Source organism: Brachyhypopomus gauderio, chromosome 12 (assembly GCF_052324685.1).
Source record: "Brachyhypopomus gauderio isolate BG-103 chromosome 12, BGAUD_0.2, whole genome shotgun sequence".
NCBI lineage: Eukaryota > Metazoa > Chordata > Actinopteri > Gymnotiformes > Hypopomidae > Brachyhypopomus > Brachyhypopomus gauderio.
This window is the reverse complement of record NC_135222.1, coordinates 3,670,395-3,692,096: the sequence shown is the minus strand read 5'-3', so window position 1 is coordinate 3,692,096 and position 21,702 is coordinate 3,670,395. Positions and strand designations below refer to the sequence as shown.

The following is a 21,702-nucleotide window of genomic DNA, read 5'->3' as shown; positions in this document are numbered from 1 at the left end:
ATCTATCTTGTAGCTGACCTGAGGTGTGGCAGCAGGAGAGACGCGGAATGAAACTGTGTGTCCGTGGAGTACCTGGATATCCTGACGGACTGTGCGCAGTGGTAGGGCTTCAGGGGTTCCCCGTATGGCGAGGGACTTAGCTGCGGAGGGCAACAGCATTGTCCTCTCAGACCCGTCATCGAGGATCGCGAAGGTGTCGAAGGTCCTTCCACCACAGTGCACAAGCACAGGCACAACCTTCAGCAGTGCACGGTTGCTTGCGCCAGGTCTGTCCAGGTAGAGTGTGTCAGAGGCAGGACTGGCGCTACATTCTTTAGCTGTTACATCTCTCCGAGCCTTGTCTGTCCTCATGTTTATTTCGTGGAGGGCGAGGAGATGCTTCCCTTGGCAGAGGTTGCAGGGTTTCTTGAGTGTGCACTGTGCTGCCTGGTGGGCTCGGGCACAGCGCCAACAGCGTTTGTTGACTTGGATCCACTCTCTTAGTTGATCCTTGGAGAGCTTGGCAACATCAGTGCACTGACTGAGGTAGTGCTCAGTACTCTCACAGTAGGCACAGTAGGCCTTCTTCGGTTTCTTCTGCACAGGTGACTGGGAGGTGGACTGTAGGACCTCACCCGCACCATGCAGGACTGACACGGTCTTCTTTGCCTGACGGCTATCACTCTTTGTGTTCTGCTTCTCTTTACTGCATTTCTCGGGGACTAGCTCGTCTGTGCCTTGACACCATGACTCATGGCGGAGCCACTCTGACAGGTTGTACAACGTGTGGGCGGTTCTGGAGTGCTTTAACTGATATCGGCGAAAGTTGGCTCGTAGTTCAGGAGGGAGCTTACCAAGAAGGTTGGCTACATGTGAGCCGCAGTGGAGTTCAATCTCCCCTTCGGGTCCTACGTTCTGCAATAGGCCCACGAGCGATTGGATCTGGAGGGAGAGCGCCTCGAAGGCGGGTATGTCACCGCGCTTGATTTCCGGACCCCCCAGGACACTCCGTATCCTTCTAAGGGCAAGCTGATGGGGTTGGCCGAATTTATCATATAAAGCAGCCATTGTGTCAGAGTAAGGTGTTGGTGAGGTCAGGTAGGCATCAGCGATGAGCTTAGCTTCATCTAGCTTCAGGTGGTCTACAAGTATTTGGTACTTAAAGAGTTCTGTAGCATTAGATGGAAGCAGGTTTCCAAGAGCTATGCGTAGCCGAGCAAAGTCACTAGGATCTGGGCGAGCAAACTTGGGGATAGTGGGTTTTGGACCCCTATAATGTTCTTCAGGCACTGAGGGATGCGGTGGTAGGTAAGGTGTAGGTGCCGCAGGTCTCACTCTGTAGAATGATGCGGGAGGGTAGACTAAGCTAGGCACTGCGGGCCATGTCCTGGCATAGGCTGGAGCAGGATGAGCGATTGGCTGAGAGTGTGATACAGGAGGTTGAGGCAGCTGTTGGGGGTACTCTGCCTGCGCGTAGTAGGCTGGTACCCTTCTACGAAGCACAGACTTGGAAGGTGAGGGGTGAGACCGCACTGGAGGTGGAGGTTTGTAAGGCGTGTATGCAGGTTCTAGTGAGGCATAGGAGGGTTGGCTGTAGCCTTGCTTTGGTGCCTCAAACTTTAGGTTGTATACACCTTCATTCAGTTCCTCCTCAGGCTTGCACCACACTGGAGGGTCGGGCCATGTTTCCTCTTCCTCCTCTTCCGCCCTAGGCTGTACCGCGAGGGAACAACTTGGACCTGCAGTACTGCGTGGAGGGGGATGGTGCGTGGGGTAGTTCGATGCGGGGGCATTGGACTGCCCAATCTCTGTTCTCAGTGAGCGTGCCACCTCTATTAGCTCTTTGATCTCGCTTCGTGCCTTGTTGAGCTCTGCTATGCCTGACTCAAAGTAATGCCTTGTTTGGAGCAGCTTAGCGTTCTCCTCTTGGATGGCTCTCAACTCTGCTGAGGAGTGGGGGCCTAGGTGTGAGCGTTGCAGGTGATGGTATTCAGGTAGGAGGTCATCGCTGGTCAGATCCCTCCTCTGGAAGCAGCTGATGGCTAGCTGAGGGATCTCACTGTGAGCAGCATCACTTTGGCGGCTACCAGGACGAGTCTGTGAGGTTAGGGGACTTGAATGACCTGAATGCATCCCTGTTGCGGGAGGTGATGAGCCCATGTAACGGTCCACTTCATAGTCATCAAGCCAGGGAGGTTGACGTATTTGCCGTTTAGGACGCACGACAGGCATGGTCTCTTCACCGAACTCCATCTTGAATACGCCTATCCGGCTCGAAGGACCAATGTTGGGGAGATATAATGATAGCTAGTTCGTTTAGGTGTTAGGCGTCATCCAACATGGGGCATCGGTCAGAATGCCAGGTAGAGGAATGATGAGGAGACGATGGACTTGGTTAATGAATTGTATTCTGACTCAATATTGAAACCGGTAGCATTAACATCCACACTGATTCATATCCACAGCTTTGTACCCATAGACTGACGTTGTGAATTCACATTCACAGTAAAGCGAGATGAGTTGACATTTCACACACACACACAGTCTGAGAGGGTAAAGGAAACAAGAAATAGAAATAAGAAATAAGGCACTATATAATACAAATAACGATCTGTAATTACGTCAACAGTGAAGTGCCTGTATTACACTACCAATATAAATATAAATCACTGGCGATTTCTAATAGTAATAAATACAGCTCAGTCACGAAACAGGCATTTTACAGTCTCAGGAGCCATCTAGAGGCCAAAATAGGTAGTGCAAATGCAACGTCTATCTCGCGAGGACAAATGAAAACTTCACTCGAAGTATTCTCATACAGCATCGAGGCAGATAGTGCGGTATGAGATAATACACTAATAACAGGCCACTCAGAAATATATAGACATTGTACTTAGAACATTGTAGGCACGTTAGGGAAACATAGACTACACAATACATCCGAACAATATGCTAACTAGCTTAGCATACATACGGATTTACAGGCGATTTAAGTAAACGAAACAGATACCCACGAAACAACAGCATGACTTACTTCTCATCATTGACTGTGAAGAAATGCCACCACCATTAACTAAATAACTAAAATGAACTTCGCTTAAAGGAAAGATTCAGAATTGAACTCTGAGCGTGCCCAACGAAAAGAGCGCTTCGTTTTCTAATACAGGCTGATGAAACAGGAAACAATACGCAACATCAAGAAATCCTACAATAAGAGTCCCGGCCTTTTGTACACTCAGAGCATTCGTTATTTACTAGCACAAATTGGTAACGATCTGTCAGGTAGGACCTGAACCAGGAGAGTGCTTGACCTCTTATGCCAACGAGTGTCTCCAGTCTATTAAGTAGAATATTATGATCAATGGTGTCAAAAGCAGCACTGAGGTCTAGCAGTATGAGAAACGAAATGTGTCCTTTATCAGAGGATATTAAGAGATCATTCAGTACTTTAGTTAGTGCTGTTTCAGTGCTGTGATGAGCTCTAAATCCAGACTGAAATAACTCTAAGACATGTTCTGTCTGTAAGAAGGAAGAGAGTTGTGAAGAAACTACTTTCTCTAAAATTTTGGATATGAATGACAGATTAGAAATTGGCCTATAGTTGGACAGTTCTTGGGGGTTAAGACCAGGTTTTTTAATTAGCGGCTTGATGACTGCAAGTTTAAATGAACTGGGAACGTAGCCCAGGCTCAGAGAATAATTTATTATAGTAAGCAACGGTTCTACATTGCTGTGCAGTAATTCTTTAAGTAGATGGGTTGGTACGGCATCTAGTATGCATGTGGAGGGTTTAGCAGATTTCACCAGTGAAATAAGCTCCTCACGACCAATTGGGGAGAAGGACTCTAACAGGGCATCAGAGCTGACCAGACAGCTGTCAAGGTGCATTGGCATGTTGACAGGCTCTGAGATAGCACTACTAATGTTTTCCCTAATTTTATCAATCTTATCATTAAAAAATTTCATAAAATTGTTACTGCTACACTCTAGTGGAATAAGAGAATTGTTTTGTTCATGACTCCTCGTAAGGCTGGAAACAGTTTTAAAAAGGAGTCCTGAATTGTTTTTATGTTTTTCTATTAAGATAAACACATATATAAATGGCATAAATGACAGGGCGACACACACACATGGTGGGTGTGACAATGACTGTACAGTCACATAAACAGACACAAGGCAAGGTAAACTAAATGATAGAAACAATTACACTAGCCCAAACGGCTTGCTTTATGTGATGGAATTGCTTGAAAGATGGAGGCTGTGATCTTGCTGAAGAGAGTTCATGTCTCTGGTATGGATGAGCTTTGGAGAAGTATCCTCTGTGTTGAGACATGGCTGCTTAGAGACATGCCCACGATTTTCAACACAGATGGCTTTAAAAGTGTCATGAAAGGTGGCTATCATTGTCATTGTAAAAACATGCTTGTGACTCTTTAGTGCAGAGAATGGTCTCTTACAGTGGTCCTAGCCAAACCCTAAAGAAGTTGCTGGAGAAATATGCTGCCCTTGCCACATGTAAATAACGTTACCAGAGTCAAGCACCTCTGTGCTTGTAGACGAGTTGTGAAGCAGGCGACTCTGAATGTCGCGCGGCAGGAATTTGAATTCTTTAAGACTATAGATTGTGGAATGGAAAGCATAACGGAAGTAGCCTAGCTGCATGACGGAAGAATGATAAGAATAATGTATTGCAAAGACTAATCAGCTTAATAAATGATTAAACATGTGCAATTTGCTATATTGTGGTTTGCACTGGAGTAAAAGTTGGTAGACAAGTGCGTTCTTAAAAGGATGACAGACATAATAGTGGTGTGTGGAATATTGTAGCACACATGCTCTATATGCAGGAATGTTTGCTGTGATTCAACTTACACATAAAACACATATATGAATGGCATAAATGACAGGGCGACACACACACATGGTGGGTGTGACAATGACTGTACAGTCACATAAACAGACATGAGGCAAAGTAAACTAAATGATACAAACGATTATACACGTATATAATAATTGTACAACATAAATTATAATGTAAAACATATCAATTCCGGAGCCGCGGCGGGTTTTATGGGTAATTTGCGTCGGTCGAATGGGGGACTACCCGACTTACCCATGAGCCCCCGTGGCTTCGGTATTGATCTGCATTTCGTTATGATAATGTACAATGATTAAATATGTGTGTAATTATTTGTGTCATTTAGTTTACCTTGCCCTATGTGTGTTTATGTGACTGAAATGTTTTATTTTGTAGATTATAAAAAGAATAATCAAAAGGAGGCGGTGCCCTTAGGCTTTAGGCATATTACCAAGGCAACGGCACAACAAATTCAAAAGAAATACAAACAAAAGCGCCACTCGTGCGTTTTTGTTCATTTACAAATTAAATAGTGGTAACTTTCTATCCTCTAAAGTTTGTCATTTTAATAAAGTTTGTGCCTTTGTAATGAGTTTTGACGTCTACCACCTGTTCTAAACAGGTATAGTGAGAATACATTTCACATTTTCTTCTTTTTGTAGAATGACCAATGATAATTATTATCTTTTTTGAAGTATACGTGTCCTGAGGACTGTTGTAAGATGACTGGATATAATGTAATAAGTAATATGATTAGTGAACAGTATATGGACTACTCATGGGTCATGTATGGCTTGCCACGTGTATTTTGCTATATTGTGGTTTGCACTGGAGTAAAAGTTGGTATAGACAAGTGCGTTCTTAAAAGGATGACAGACATAATTGTGGTGTGTGGAATATTGCAGCACACATGCTCTATATGCAGGAACGTTTGCTGTGATTCAATTTACACATAAAACACATATATGAATGGCATAAATGACAGGGCGACACACACACATGGTGGGTGTGACAATGACTGTACAGTCACATAAACAGACACAAGGCAAGGTAAACTAAATGATACAAACAATTACACTAGCCCAAACGGCTTGGTTTATGTGATGGAATTGCTTGAAAGATGTTGGAGGCTGTGATCTTGCTGAAGAGAGTTCATGTCTCTGGTATGGATGAGCTTTGGAGAAGTATCCTCTGTGTTGAGACATGGCTGCTTAGAGACATGCCCACGATTTTCAACACAGATGGCTTTAAAAGTGTCATGAAAGGTGGCTATCATTGTCATTGTAAAAACATGCTTGTGACTCTTTAGTGCAGAGAATGGTCTCTTACAGTGGTCCTAGCCAAACCCTAAAGAAGTTGCTGGAGAAATATGCTGCCCTTGCCACATGTAAATAACGTTACCAGAGTCAAGCACCTCTGTGCTTGTAGACGAGTTGTGAAGCAGGCGACTCTGAATGTCGCGCGGCAGGAATTTGAATTCTTTAAGACTATAGATTGTGGAATGGAAAGCATAACGGAAGTAGCCTAGCTGCATGACGGAAGAATGATAAGAATAATGTATTGCCAAGACTAATCAGCTTAATAAATGATTAAACATGTGCAATTTGCTATATTGTGGTTTGCACTGGAGTAAAAGTTGGTAGACAAGTGCGTTCTTAAAAGGATGACAGACATAATAGTGGTGTGTGGAATATTGTAGCACACATGCTCTATATGCAGGAAGGTTTGCTGTGATTCAACTTACACATAAAACACATATATGAATGGCATAAATGACAGGGCGACACACACACATGGTGGGTGTGACAATGACTGTACAGTCACATAAACAGACACAAGGCAAGGTAAACTAAATGATAGAAACAATTACACTAGCCCAAACGGCTTGCTTTATGTGATGGAATTGCTTGAAAGATGTTGGAGGCTGTGATCTTGCTGAAGAGAGTTCATGTCTCTGGTATGGATGAGTTTTGGAGAAGTATCCTCTGTGTTGAGACATGGCTGCTTAGAGACATGCCCACGATTTTCAACACAGATGGCTTTAAAAGTGTCATGAAAGGTGGCAATCATTGTAATTGTAGAAACATGCTTGTGACTCTTTAGTGCAGAGAATGGTCTCTTACAGTGGTCCTAGCCAAACCCTAAAGAAGTTGCTGGAGAAATATGCTGCCCTTGCCACATGTAAATAACGTTACCAGAGTCAAGCACCTCTGTGCTTGTAGACGAGTTGTGAAGCAGGCGACTCTGAATGTCGCGCGGCAGGAATTTGAATTCTTTAAGACTATAGATTGTGGAATGGAAAGCATAACGGAAGTAGCCTAGCTGCATGACGGAAGAATGATAAGAATAATGTAATGCAAAGACTAATCAGCTTAATAAATGATTAAACATGTGCAATTTGCTATATTGTGGTTTGCACTGGAGTAAAAGTTGGTAGACAAGTGCGTTCTTAAAAGGATGACAGACATAATAGTGGTGTGTGGAATATTGTAGCACACATGCTCTATATGCAGGAAGGTTTGCTGTGATTCAACTTACACATAAAACACATATATGAATGGCATAAATGACAGGGCGACACACACACATGGTGGGTGTGACAATGACTGTACAGTCACATAAACAGACACAAGGCAAGGTAAACTAAATGATAGAAACAATTACACTAGCCCAAACGGCTTGCTTTATGTGATGGAATTGCTTGAAAGATGTTGGAGGCTGTGATCTTGCTGAAGAGAGTTCATGTCTCTGGTATGGATGAGCTTTGGAGAAGTATCCTCTGTGTTGAGACATGGCTGCTTAGAGACATGCCCACGATTTTCAACACAGATGGCTTTAAAAGTGTCATGAAAGGTGGCTATCATTGTCATTGTAAAAACATGCTTGTGACTCTTTAGTGCAGAGAATGGTCTCTTACAGTGGTCCTAGCCAAACCCTAAAGAAGTTGCTGGAGAAATATGCTGCCCTTGCCACATGTAAATAACGTTACCAGAGTCAAGCACCTCTGTGCTTGTAGACGAGTTGTGAAGCAGGCGACTCTGAATGTCGCGCGGCAGGAATTTGAATTCTTTAAGACTATAGATTGTGGAATGGAAAGCATAACGGAAGTAGCCTAGCTGCATGACGGAAGAATGATAAGAATAATGTATTGCCAAGACTAATCAGCTTAATAAATGATTAAACATGTGCAATTTGCTATATTGTGGTTTGCACTGGAGTAAAAGTTGGTAGACAAGTGCGTTCTTAAAAGGATGACAGACATAATAGTGGTGTGTGGAATATTGTAGCACACATGCTCTATATGCAGGAAGGTTTGCTGTGATTCAACTTACACATAAAACACATATATGAATGGCATAAATGACAGGGCGACACACACACATGGTGGGTGTGACAATGACTGTACAGTCACATAAACAGACACAAGGCAAGGTAAACTAAATGATAGAAACAATTACACTAGCCCAAACGGCTTGCTTTATGTGATGGAATTGCTTGAAAGATGTTGGAGGCTGTGATCTTGCTGAAGAGAGTTCATGTCTCTGGTATGGATGAGTTTTGGAGAAGTATCCTCTGTGTTGAGACATGGCTGCTTAGAGACATGCCCACGATTTTCAACACAGATGGCTTTAAAAGTGTCATGAAAGGTGGCAATCATTGTAATTGTAGAAACATGCTTGTGACTCTTTAGTGCAGAGAATGGTCTCTTACAGTGGTCCTAGCCAAACCCTAAAGAAGTTGCTGGAGAAATATGCTGCCCTTGCCACATGTAAATAACGTTACCAGAGTCAAGCACCTCTGTGCTTGTAGACGAGTTGTGAAGCAGGCGACTCTGAATGTCGCGCGGCAGGAATTTGAATTCTTTAAGACTATAGATTGTGGAATGGAAAGCATAACGGAAGTAGCCTAGCTGCATGACGGAAGAATGATAAGAATAATGTAATGCAAAGACTAATCAGCTTAATAAATGATTAAACATGTGCAATTTGCTATATTGTGGTTTGCACTGGAGTAAAAGTTGGTAGACAAGTGCGTTCTTAAAAGGATGACAGACATAATAGTGGTGTGTGGAATATTGTAGCACACATGCTCTATATGCAGGAAGGTTTGCTGTGATTCAACTTACACATAAAACACATATATGAATGGCATAAATGACAGGGCGACACACACATGGTGGGTGTGACAATGACTGTACAGTCACATAAACAGACACAAGGCAAGGTAAACTAAATGATAGAAACAATTACACTAGCCCAAACGGCTTGCTTTATGTGATGGAATTGCTTGAAAGATGTTGGAGGCTGTGATCTTGCTGAAGAGAGTTCATGTCTCTGGTATGGATGAGCTTTGGAGAAGTATCCTCTGTGTTGAGACATGGCTGCTTAGAGACATGCCCACGATTTTCAACACAGATGGCTTTAAAAGTGTCATGAAAGGTGGCTATCATTGTCATTGTAAAAACATGCTTGTGACTCTTTAGTGCAGAGAATGGTCTCTTACAGTGGTCCTAGCCAAACCCTAAAGAAGTTGCTGGAGAAATATGCTGCCCTTGCCACATGTAAATAACGTTACCAGAGTCAAGCACCTCTGTGCTTGTAGACGAGTTGTGAAGCAGGCGACTCTGAATGTCGCGCGGCAGGAATTTGAATTCTTTAAGACTATAGATTGTGGAATGGAAAGCATAACGGAAGTAGCCTAGCTGCATGACGGAAGAATGATAAGAATAATGTATTGCAAAGACTAATCAGCTTAATAAATGATTAAACATGTGCAATTTGCTATATTGTGGTTTGCACTGGAGTAAAAGTTGGTAGACAAGTGCGTTCTTAAAAGGATGACAGACATAATAGTGGTGTGTGGAATATTGTAGCACACATGCTCTATATGCAGGAAGGTTTGCTGTGATTCAACTTACACATAAAACACATATATGAATGGCATAAATGACAGGGCGACACACACACATGGTGGGTGTGACAATGACTGTACAGTCACATAAACAGACACAAGGCAAGGTAAACTAAATGATAGAAACAACTACACTAGCCCAAACGGCTTGCTTTATGTGATGGAATTGCTTGAAAGATGTTGGAGGCTGTGATCTTGCTGAAGAGAGTTCATGTCTCTGGTATGGATGAGCTTTGGAGAAGTATCCTCTGTGTTGAGACATGGCTGCTTAGAGACATGCCCACGATTTTCAACACAGATGGCTTTAAAAGTGTCATGAAAGGTGGCTATCATTGTCATTGTAAAAACATGCTTGTGACTCTTTAGTGCAGAGAATGGTCTCTTACAGTGGTCCTAGCCAAACCCTAAAGAAGTTGCTGGAGAAATATGCTGCCCTTGCCACATGTAAATAACGTTACCAGAGTCAAGCACCTCTGTGCTTGTAGACGAGTTGTGAAGCAGGCGACTCTGAATGTCGCGCGGCAGGAATTTGAATTCTTTAAGACTATAGATTGTGGAATGGAAAGCATAACGGAAGTAGCCTAGCTGCATGACGGAAGAATGATAAGAATAATGTATTGCAAAGACTAATCAGCTTAATAAATGATTAAACATGTGCAATTTGCTATATTGTGGTTTGCACTGGAGTAAAAGTTGGTAGACAAGTGCGTTCTTAAAAGGATGACAGACATAATAGTGGTGTGTGGAATATTGTAGCACACATGCTCTATATGCAGGAAGGTTTGCTGTGATTCAACTTACACATAAAACACATATATGAATGGCATAAATGACAGGGCGACACACACACATGGTGGGTGTGACAATGACTGTACAGTCACATAAACAGACACAAGGCAAGGTAAACTAAATGATAGAAACAATTACACTAGCCCAAACGGCTTGCTTTATGTGATGGAATTGCTTGAAAGATGGAGGCTGTGATCTTGCTGAAGAGAGTTCATGTCTCTGGTATGGATGAGCTTTGGAGAAGTATCCTCTGTGTTGAGACATGGCTGCTTAGAGACATGCCCACGATTTTCAACACAGATGGCTTTAAAAGTGTCATGAAAGGTGGCTATCATTGTCATTGTAAAAACATGCTTGTGACTCTTTAGTGCAGAGAATGGTCTCTTACAGTGGTCCTAGCCAAACCCTAAAGAAGTTGCTGGAGAAATATGCTGCCCTTGCCACATGTAAATAACGTTACCAGAGTCAAGCACCTCTGTGCTTGTAGACGAGTTGTGAAGCAGGCGACTCTGAATGTCGCGCGGCAGGAATTTGAATTCTTTAAGACTATAGATTGTGGAATGGAAAGCATAACGGAAGTAGCCTAGCTGCATGACGGAAGAATGATAAGAATAATGTATTGCAAAGACTAATCAGCTTAATAAATGATTAAACATGTGCAATTTGCTATATTGTGGTTTGCACTGGAGTAAAAGTTGGTAGACAAGTGCGTTCTTAAAAGGATGACAGACATAATAGTGGTGTGTGGAATATTGTAGCACACATGCTCTATATGCAGGAAGGTTTGCTGTGATTCAACTTACACATAAAACACATATATGAATGGCATAAATGACAGGGCGACACACACACATGGTGGGTGTGACAATGACTGTACAGTCACATAAACAGACACAAGGCAAGGTAAACTAAATGATAGAAACAATTACACTAGCCCAAACGGCTTGCTTTATGTGATGGAATTGCTTGAAAGATGTTGGAGGCTGTGATCTTGCTGAAGAGAGTTCATGTCTCTGGTATGGATGAGTTTTGGAGAAGTATCCTCTGTGTTGAGACATGGCTGCTTAGAGACATGCCCACGATTTTCAACACAGATGGCTTTAAAAGTGTCATGAAAGGTGGCAATCATTGTAATTGTAGAAACATGCTTGTGACTCTTTAGTGCAGAGAATGGTCTCTTACAGTGGTCCTAGCCAAACCCTAAAGAAGTTGCTGGAGAAATATGCTGCCCTTGCCACATGTAAATAACGTTACCAGAGTCAAGCACCTCTGTGCTTGTAGACGAGTTGTGAAGCAGGCGACTCTGAATGTCGCGCGGCAGGAATTTGAATTCTTTAAGACTATAGATTGTGGAATGGAAAGCATAACGGAAGTAGCCTAGCTGCATGACGGAAGAATGATAAGAATAATGTATTGCAAAGACTAATCAGCTTAATAAATGATTAAACATGTGCAATTTGCTATATTGTGGTTTGCACTGGAGTAAAAGTTGGTAGACAAGTGCGTTCTTAAAAGGATGACAGACATAATAGTGGTGTGTGGAATATTGTAGCACACATGCTCTATATGCAGGAAGGTTTGCTGTGATTCAACTTACACATAAAACACATATATGAATGGCATAAATGACAGGGCGACACACACACATGGTGGGTGTGACAATGACTGTACAGTCACATAAACAGACACAAGGCAAGGTAAACTAAATGATAGAAACAATTACACTAGCCCAAACGGCTTGCTTTATGTGATGGAATTGCTTGAAAGATGTTGGAGGCTGTGATCTTGCTGAAGAGAGTTCATGTCTCTGGTATGGATGAGCTTTGGAGAAGTATCCTCTGTGTTGAGACATGGCTGCTTAGAGACATGCCCACGATTTTCAACACAGATGGCTTTAAAAGTGTCATGAAAGGTGGCAATCATTGTCATTGTAAAAACATGCTTGTGACTCTTTAGTGCAGAGAATGGTCTCTTACAGTGGTCCTAGCCAAACCCTAAAGAAGTTGCTGGAGAAATATGCTGCCCTTGCCACATGTAAATAACGTTACCAGAGTCAAGCACCTCTGTGCTTGTAGACGAGTTGTGAAGCAGGCGACTCTGAATGTCGCGCGGCAGGAATTTGAATTCTTTAAGACTATAGATTGTGGAATGGAAAGCATAACGGAAGTAGCCTAGCTGCATGACGGAAGAATGATAAGAATAATGTATTGCAAAGACTAATCAGCTTAATAAATGATTAAACATGTGCAATTTGCTATATTGTGGTTTGCACTGGAGTAAAAGTTGGTAGACAAGTGCGTTCTTAAAAGGATGACAGACATAATAGTGGTGTGTGGAATATTGTAGCACACATGCTCTATATGCAGGAAGGTTTGCTGTGATTCAACTTACACATAAAACACATATATGAATGGCATAAATGACAGGGCGACACACACACATGGTGGGTGTGACAATGACTGTACAGTCACATAAACAGACACAAGGCAAGGTAAACTAAATGATAGAAACAATTACACTAGCCCAAACGGCTTGCTTTATGTGATGGAATTGCTTGAAAGATGTTGGAGGCTGTGATCTTGCTGAAGAGAGTTCATGTCTCTGGTATGGATGAGCTTTGGAGAAGTATCCTCTGTGTTGAGACATGGCTGCTTAGAGACATGCCCACGATTTTCAACACAGATGGCTTTAAAAGTGTCATGAAAGGTGGCTATCATTGTCATTGTAAAAACATGCTTGTGACTCTTTAGTGCAGAGAATGGTCTCTTACAGTGGTCCTAGCCAAACCCTAAAGAAGTTGCTGGAGAAATATGCTGCCCTTGCCACATGTAAATAACGTTACCAGAGTCAAGCACCTCTGTGCTTGTAGACGAGTTGTGAAGCAGGCGACTCTGAATGTCGCGCGGCAGGAATTTGAATTCTTTAAGACTATAGATTGTGGAATGGAAAGCATAACGGAAGTAGCCTAGCTGCATGACGGAAGAATGATAAGAATAATGTATTGCAAAGACTAATCAGCTTAATAAATGATTAAACATGTGCAATTTGCTATATTGTGGTTTGCACTGGAGTAAAAGTTGGTAGACAAGTGCGTTCTTAAAAGGATGACAGACATAATAGTGGTGTGTGGAATATTGTAGCACACATGCTCTATATGCAGGAAGGTTTGCTGTGATTCAACTTACACATAAAACACATATATGAATGGCATAAATGACAGGGCGACACACACACATGGTGGGTGTGACAATGACTGTACAGTCACATAAACAGACACAAGGCAAGGTAAACTAAATGATAGAAACAATTACACTAGCCCAAACGGCTTGCTTTATGTGATGGAATTGCTTGAAAGATGTTGGAGGCTGTGATCTTGCTGAAGAGAGTTCATGTCTCTGGTATGGATGAGTTTTGGAGAAGTATCCTCTGTGTTGAGACATGGCTGCTTAGAGACATGCCCACGATTTTCAACACAGATGGCTTTAAAAGTGTCATGAAAGGTGGCAATCATTGTAATTGTAGAAACATGCTTGTGACTCTTTAGTGCAGAGAATGGTCTCTTACAGTGGTCCTAGCCAAACCCTAAAGAAGTTGCTGGAGAAATATGCTGCCCTTGCCACATGTAAATAACGTTACCAGAGTCAAGCACCTCTGTGCTTGTAGACGAGTTGTGAAGCAGGCGACTCTGAATGTCGCGCGGCAGGAATTTGAATTCTTTAAGACTATAGATTGTGGAATGGAAAGCATAACGGAAGTAGCCTAGCTGCATGACGGAAGAATGATAAGAATAATGTATTGCAAAGACTAATCAGCTTAATAAATGATTAAACATGTGCAATTTGCTATATTGTGGTTTGCACTGGAGTAAAAGTTGGTAGACAAGTGCGTTCTTAAAAGGATGACAGACATAATAGTGGTGTGTGGAATATTGTAGCACACATGCTCTATATGCAGGAAGGTTTGCTGTGATTCAACTTACACATAAAACACATATATGAATGGCATAAATGACAGGGCGACACACACACATGGTGGGTGTGACAATGACTGTACAGTCACATAAACAGACACAAGGCAAGGTAAACTAAATGATAGAAACAATTACACTAGCCCAAACGGCTTGCTTTATGTGATGGAATTGCTTGAAAGATGTTGGAGGCTGTGATCTTGCTGAAGAGAGTTCATGTCTCTGGTATGGATGAGCTTTGGAGAAGTATCCTCTGTGTTGAGACATGGCTGCTTAGAGACATGCCCACGATTTTCAACACAGATGGCTTTAAAAGTGTCATGAAAGGTGGCAATCATTGTCATTGTAAAAACATGCTTGTGACTCTTTAGTGCAGAGAATGGTCTCTTACAGTGGTCCTAGCCAAACCCTAAAGAAGTTGCTGGAGAAATATGCTGCCCTTGCCACATGTAAATAACGTTACCAGAGTCAAGCACCTCTGTGCTTGTAGACGAGTTGTGAAGCAGGCGACTCTGAATGTCGCGCGGCAGGAATTTGAATTCTTTAAGACTATAGATTGTGGAATGGAAAGCATAACGGAAGTAGCCTAGCTGCATGACGGAAGAATGATAAGAATAATGTATTGCAAAGACTAATCAGCTTAATAAATGATTAAACATGTGCAATTTGCTATATTGTGGTTTGCACTGGAGTAAAAGTTGGTAGACAAGTGCGTTCTTAAAAGGATGACAGACATAATAGTGGTGTGTGGAATATTGTAGCACACATGCTCTATATGCAGGAAGGTTTGCTGTGATTCAACTTACACATAAAACACATATATGAATGGCATAAATGACAGGGCGACACACACACATGGTGGGTGTGACAATGACTGTACAGTCACATAAACAGACACAAGGCAAGGTAAACTAAATGATAGAAACAATTACACTAGCCCAAACGGCTTGCTTTATGTGATGGAATTGCTTGAAAGATGTTGGAGGCTGTGATCTTGCTGAAGAGAGTTCATGTCTCTGGTATGGATGAGCTTTGGAGAAGTATCCTCTGTGTTGAGACATGGCTGCTTAGAGACATGCCCACGATTTTCAACACAGATGGCTTTAAAAGTGTCATGAAAGGTGGCAATCATTGTAATTGTAGAAACATGCTTGTGACTCTTTAGTGCAGAGAATGGTCTCTTACAGTGGTCCTAGCCAAACCCTAAAGAAGTTGCTGGAGAAATATGCTGCCCTTGCCACATGTAAATAACGTTACCAGAGTCAAGCACCTCTGTGCTTGTAGACGAGTTGTGAAGCAGGCGACTCTGAATGTCGCGCGGCAGGAATTTGAATTCTTTAAGACTATAGATTGTGGAATGGAAAGCATAACGGAAGTAGCCTAGCTGCATGACGGAAGAATGATAAGAATAATGTATTGCAAAGACTAATCAGCTTAATAAATGATTAAACATGTGCAATTTGCTCTATTGTGGTTTGCACTGGAGTAAAAGTTGGTAGACAAGTGCGTTCTTAAAAGGATGACAGACATAATAGTGGTGTGTGGAATATTGTAGCACACATGCTCTATATGCAGGAAGGTTTGCTGTGATTCAACTTACACATAAAACACATATATGAATGGCATAAATGACAGGGTGACACACACACACACACACACACACACACACACACACACACACACACACACACACATGGTGGGTGTGACAATGACTGTAGAGTCACATAAACAGACACAAGGCAAGGTAAACTAAATGATAGAAACAATTATACACGTATTTAATAATTGTAGAATATAACCATAATGTAAATTTTGTAGATTATAAAAAGAATAATGAAAAGGAGGTGGTGCCCTTTGGCTTTAGGCATATTACCAAGGCAACGGCACAACAAATAGAAAAGAAATACAAACAAAAAGAGCCACTCGTGCGTTTTAGTTCATTTACAAATGAAAAGGGAGGCGGACTTGATTGTAGTGACTGAAAAATAGCAGAACACACGGTGAAAAGGTGATGACTCCGCCTTTATTTAAATTAGCCATAAAAGATATTTGAAGGGCGGTAACTGCCTGGCGACACACACAGATGGCGGGAGTCACAACGACTGTCCAGTCACATAAACAGACACGAGGCATAGTAAACTAAATGATACAAACGATTATACACGTATATAATAATTGTACAACATAAATATAATGTAAAACATATCAATTCCGGAGCCGCGGCGGGTTTTATGGGTAATTTGCGTCGGTCGAATGGGGGACTACCCGACTTACCCATGAGCCCCCGTGGCTTCGGTATTGATCTGCATTTCGTTATGATAATGTACAATGATTAAATATGTGTGTAATTATTTGTGTCATTTAGTTTACCTTGCCCTATGTGTGTTTATGTGACTGAAATGTATTATTTTGTAGATTATAAAAAGAATAATGAAAAGGAGGTGGTGCCCTTTGGCTTTAGGCATATTACCAAGGCAACGGCACAACAAATAGAAAAGAAATACAAACAAAAAGAGCCACTCGTGCGTTTTAGTTCATTTACAAATGAAAAGGGAGGCGGACTTGATTGTAGTGACTGAAAAATAGCAGATCACACGGTGAAAACGTGATAACTCCGCCTTTATTTAAATTAGCCATAAAAGGTATTTGAAGCGCGGTAAGTGCCTGGCGATACACACACATGGCGGGAGTCACAACGACTGTACAGTCACATAAACAGACATGAGGCAAAGTAAACTAAATGATACAAACGATTATACACGTATATAATAATTGTACAACATAAATTATAATGTAAAACATATCAATTCCGGAGCCGCGGCGGGTTTTATGGGTAATTTGCGTCGGTCGAATGGGGGACTACCCGACTTACCCATGAGCCCCCGTGGCTTCGGTATTGATCTGCATTTCGTTATGATAATGTACAATGATTAAATATGTGTGTAATTATTTGTGTCATTTAGTTTACCTTGCCCTATGTGTGTTTATGTGACTGAAATGTTTTATTTTGTAGATTATAAAAAGAATAATCAAAAGGAGGCGGTGCCCTTAGGCTTTAGGCATATTACCAAGGCAACGGCACAACAAATTCAAAAGAAATACAAACAAAAGCGCCACTCGTGCGTTTTTGTTCATTTACAAATTAAATAGTGGTAACTTTCTATCCTCTAAAGTTTGTCATTTTAATAAAGTTTGTGCCTTTGTAATGAGTTTTGACGTCTACCACCTGTTCTAAACAGGTATAGTGAGAATACATTTCACATTTTCTTCTTTTTGTAGAATGACCAATGATAATTATTATCTTTTTTGAAGTATACGTGTCCTGAGGACTGTTGTAAGATGACTGGATATAATGTAATAAGTAATATGATTAGTGAACAGTATATGGACTACTCATGGGTCATGTATGGCTTGCCATGTGTATTTTGCTATATTGTGGTTTGCACTGGAGTAAAAGTTGGTAGACAAGTGCGTTCTTAAAAGGATGACAGACATAATAGTGGTGTGTGGAATATTGTAGCACACATGCTCTATATGCAGGACGGTTTGCTGTGATTCAACTTACACATAAAACACATATATGAATGGCATAAATGACAGGGCGACACACACACATGGTGGGTGTGACAATGACTGTACAGTCACATAAACAGACACAAGGCAAGGTAAACTAAATGATAGAAACAATTACACTAGCCCAAACGGCTTGCTTTATGTGATGGAATTGCTTGAAAGATGTTGGAGGCTGTGATCTTGCTGAAGAGAGTTCATGTCTCTGGTATGGATGAGCTTTGGAGAAGTATCCTCTGTGTTGAGACATGGCTGCTTAGAGACATGCCCACGATTTTCAACACAGATGGCTTTAAAAGTGTCATGAAAGGTGGCAATCATTGTCATTGTAAAAACATGCTTGTGACTCTTTAGTGCAGAGAATGGTCTCTTACAGTGGTCCTAGCCAAACCCTAAAAAAGTTGCTGGAGAAATATGCTGCCCTTGCCACATGTAAATAACGTTACCAGAGTCAAGCACCTCTGTGCTTGTAGACGAGTTGTGAAGCAGGCAACTCTGAATGTCGCGCGGCAGGAATTTGAATTCTTTAAGACTATAGATTGTGGAATGGAAAGCATAACGGAAGTAGCCTAGCTGCATGACGGAAGAATGATAAGAATAATGTATTGCAAAGACTAATCAGCTTAATAAATGATTAAACATGTGCAATTTGCTCTATTGTGGTTTGCACTGGAGTAAAAGTTGGTAGACAAGTGCGTTCTTAAAAGGATGACAGACATAATAGTGGTGTGTGGAATATTGTAGCACACATGCTCTATATGCAGGAAGGTTTGCTGTGATTCAACTTACACATAAAACACATATATGAATGGCATAAATGACAGGGCGACACACACACATGGTGGGTGTGACAATGACTGTACAGTCACATAAACAGACACAAGGCAAGGTAAACTAAATGATAGAAACAATTACACTAGCCCAAACGGCTTGCTTTATGTGATGGAATTGCTTGAAAGATGTTGGAGGCTGTGATCTTGCTGAAGAGAGTTCATGTCTCTGGTATGGATGAGCTTTGGAGAAGTATCCTCTGTGTTGAGACATGGCTGCTTAGAGACATGCCCACGATTTTCAACACAGATGGCTTTAAAAGTGTCATGAAAGGTGGCAATCATTGTAATTGTAGAAACATGCTTGTGACTCTTTAGTGCAGAGAATGGTCTCTTACAGTGGTCCTAGCCAAACCCTAAAGAAGTTGCTGGAGAAATATGCTGCCCTTGCCACATGTAAATAACGTTACCAGAGTCAAGCACCTCTGTGCTTGTAGACGAGTTGTGAAGCAGGCGACTCTGAATGTCGCGCGGCAGGAATTTGAATTCTTTAAGACTATAGATTGTGGAATGGAAAGCATAACGGAAGTAGCCTAGCTGCATGACGGAAGAATGATAAGAATAATGTATTGCAAAGACTAATCAGCTTAATAAATGATTAAACATGTGCAATTTGCTCTATTGTGGTTTGCACTGGAGTAAAAGTTGGTAGACAAGTGCGTTCTTAAAAGGATGACAGACATAATAGTGGTGTGTGGAATATTGTAGCACACATGCTCTATATGCAGGAAGGTTTGCTGTGATTCAACTTACACATAAAACACATATATGAATGGCATAAATGACAGGGTGACACACACACACACACACACACACACACACACACACACACACACACACACACACACACATGGTGGGTGTGACAATGACTGTAGAGTCACATAAACAGACACAAGGCAAGGTAAACTAAATGATAGAAACAATTATACACGTATTTAATAATTGTAGAATATAACCATAATGTAAATTTTGTAGATTATAAAAAGAATAATGAAAAGGAGGTGGTGCCCTTTGGCTTTAGGCATATTACCAAGGCAACGGCACAACAAATAGAAAAGAAATACAAACAAAAAGAGCCACTCGTGCGTTTTAGTTCATTTACAAATGAAAAGGGAGGCGGACTTGATTGTAGTGACTGAAAAATAGCAGAACACACGGTGAAAAGGTGATGACTCCGCCTTTATTTAAATTAGCCATAAAAGATATTTGAAGGGCGGTAACTGCCTGGCGACACACACAGATGGCGGGAGTCACAACGACTGTCCAGTCACATAAACAGACACGAGGCATAGTAAACTAAATGATACAAACGATTATACACGTATATAATAATTGTACAACATAAATATAATGTAAAACATATCAATTCCGGAGCCGCGGCGGGTTTTATGGGTAATTTGCGTCGGTCGAATGGGGGACTACCCGACTTACCCATGAGCCCCCGTGGCTTCGGTATTGATCTGCATTTCGTTATGATAATGTACAATGATTAAATATGTGTGTAATTATTTGTGTCATTTAGTTTACCTTGCCCTATGTGTGTTTATGTGACTGAAATGTATTATTTTGTAGATTATAAAAAGAATAATGAAAAGGAGGTGGTGCCCTTTGGCTTTAGGCATATTACCAAGGCAACGGCACAACAAATAGAAAAGAAATACAAACAAAAAGAGCCACTCGTGCGTTTTAGTTCATTTACAAATGAAAAGGGAGGCGGACTTGATTGTAGTGACTGAAAAATAGCAGATCACACGGTGAAAACGTGATAACTCCGCCTTTATTTAAATTAGCCATAAAAGGTATTTGAAGCGCGGTAAGTGCCTGGCGATACACACACATGGCGGGAGTCACAACGACTGTACAGTCACATAAACAGACATGAGGCAAAGTAAACTAAATGATACAAACGATTATACACGTATATAATAATTGTACAACATAAATTATAATGTAAAACATATCAATTCCGGAGCCGCGGCGGGTTTTATGGGTAATTTGCGTCGGTCGAATGGGGGACTACCCGACTTACCCATGAGCCCCCGTGGCTTCGGTATTGATCTGCATTTCGTTATGATAATGTACAATGATTAAATATGTGTGTAATTATTTGTGTCATTTAGTTTACCTTGCCCTATGTGTGTTTATGTGACTGAAATGTTTTATTTTGTAGATTATAAAAAGAATAATCAAAAGGAGGCGGTGCCCTTAGGCTTTAGGCATATTACCAAGGCAACGGCACAACAAATTCAAAAGAAATACAAACAAAAGCGCCACTCGTGCGTTTTTGTTCATTTACAAATTAAATAGTGGTAACTTTCTATCCTCTAAAGTTTGTCATTTTAATAAAGTTTGTGCCTTTGTAATGAGTTTTGACGTCTACCACCTGTTCTAAACAGGTATAGTGAGAATACATTTCACATTTTCTTCTTTTTGTAGAATGACCAATGATAATTATTATCTTTTTTGAAGTATACGTGTCCTGAGGACTGTTGTAAGATGACTGGATATAATGTAATAAGTAATATGATTAGTGAACAGTATATGGACTACTCATGGGTCATGTATGGCTTGCCATGTGTATTTTGCTATATTGTGGTTTGCACTGGAGTAAAAGTTGGTAGACAAGTGCGTTCTTAAAAGGATGACAGACATAATAGTGGTGTGTGGAATATTGTAGCACACATGCTCTATATGCAGGACGGTTTGCTGTGATTCAACTTACACATAAAACACATATATGAATGGCATAAATGACAGGGCGACACACACACATGGTGGGTGTGACAATGACTGTACAG

General features: G+C 41.3%; 1 pseudogene; it reads right to left on the bottom strand.

Moving 5' to 3' along the window:
- Positions 1–3,136: 3,136 nt before the first annotated feature.
- The window catches only part of LOC143528427 (eukaryotic initiation factor 4A-III-like), a 159,216-nt pseudogene continuing 140,650 nt past the window's right edge, over positions 3,137–21,702 (bottom strand).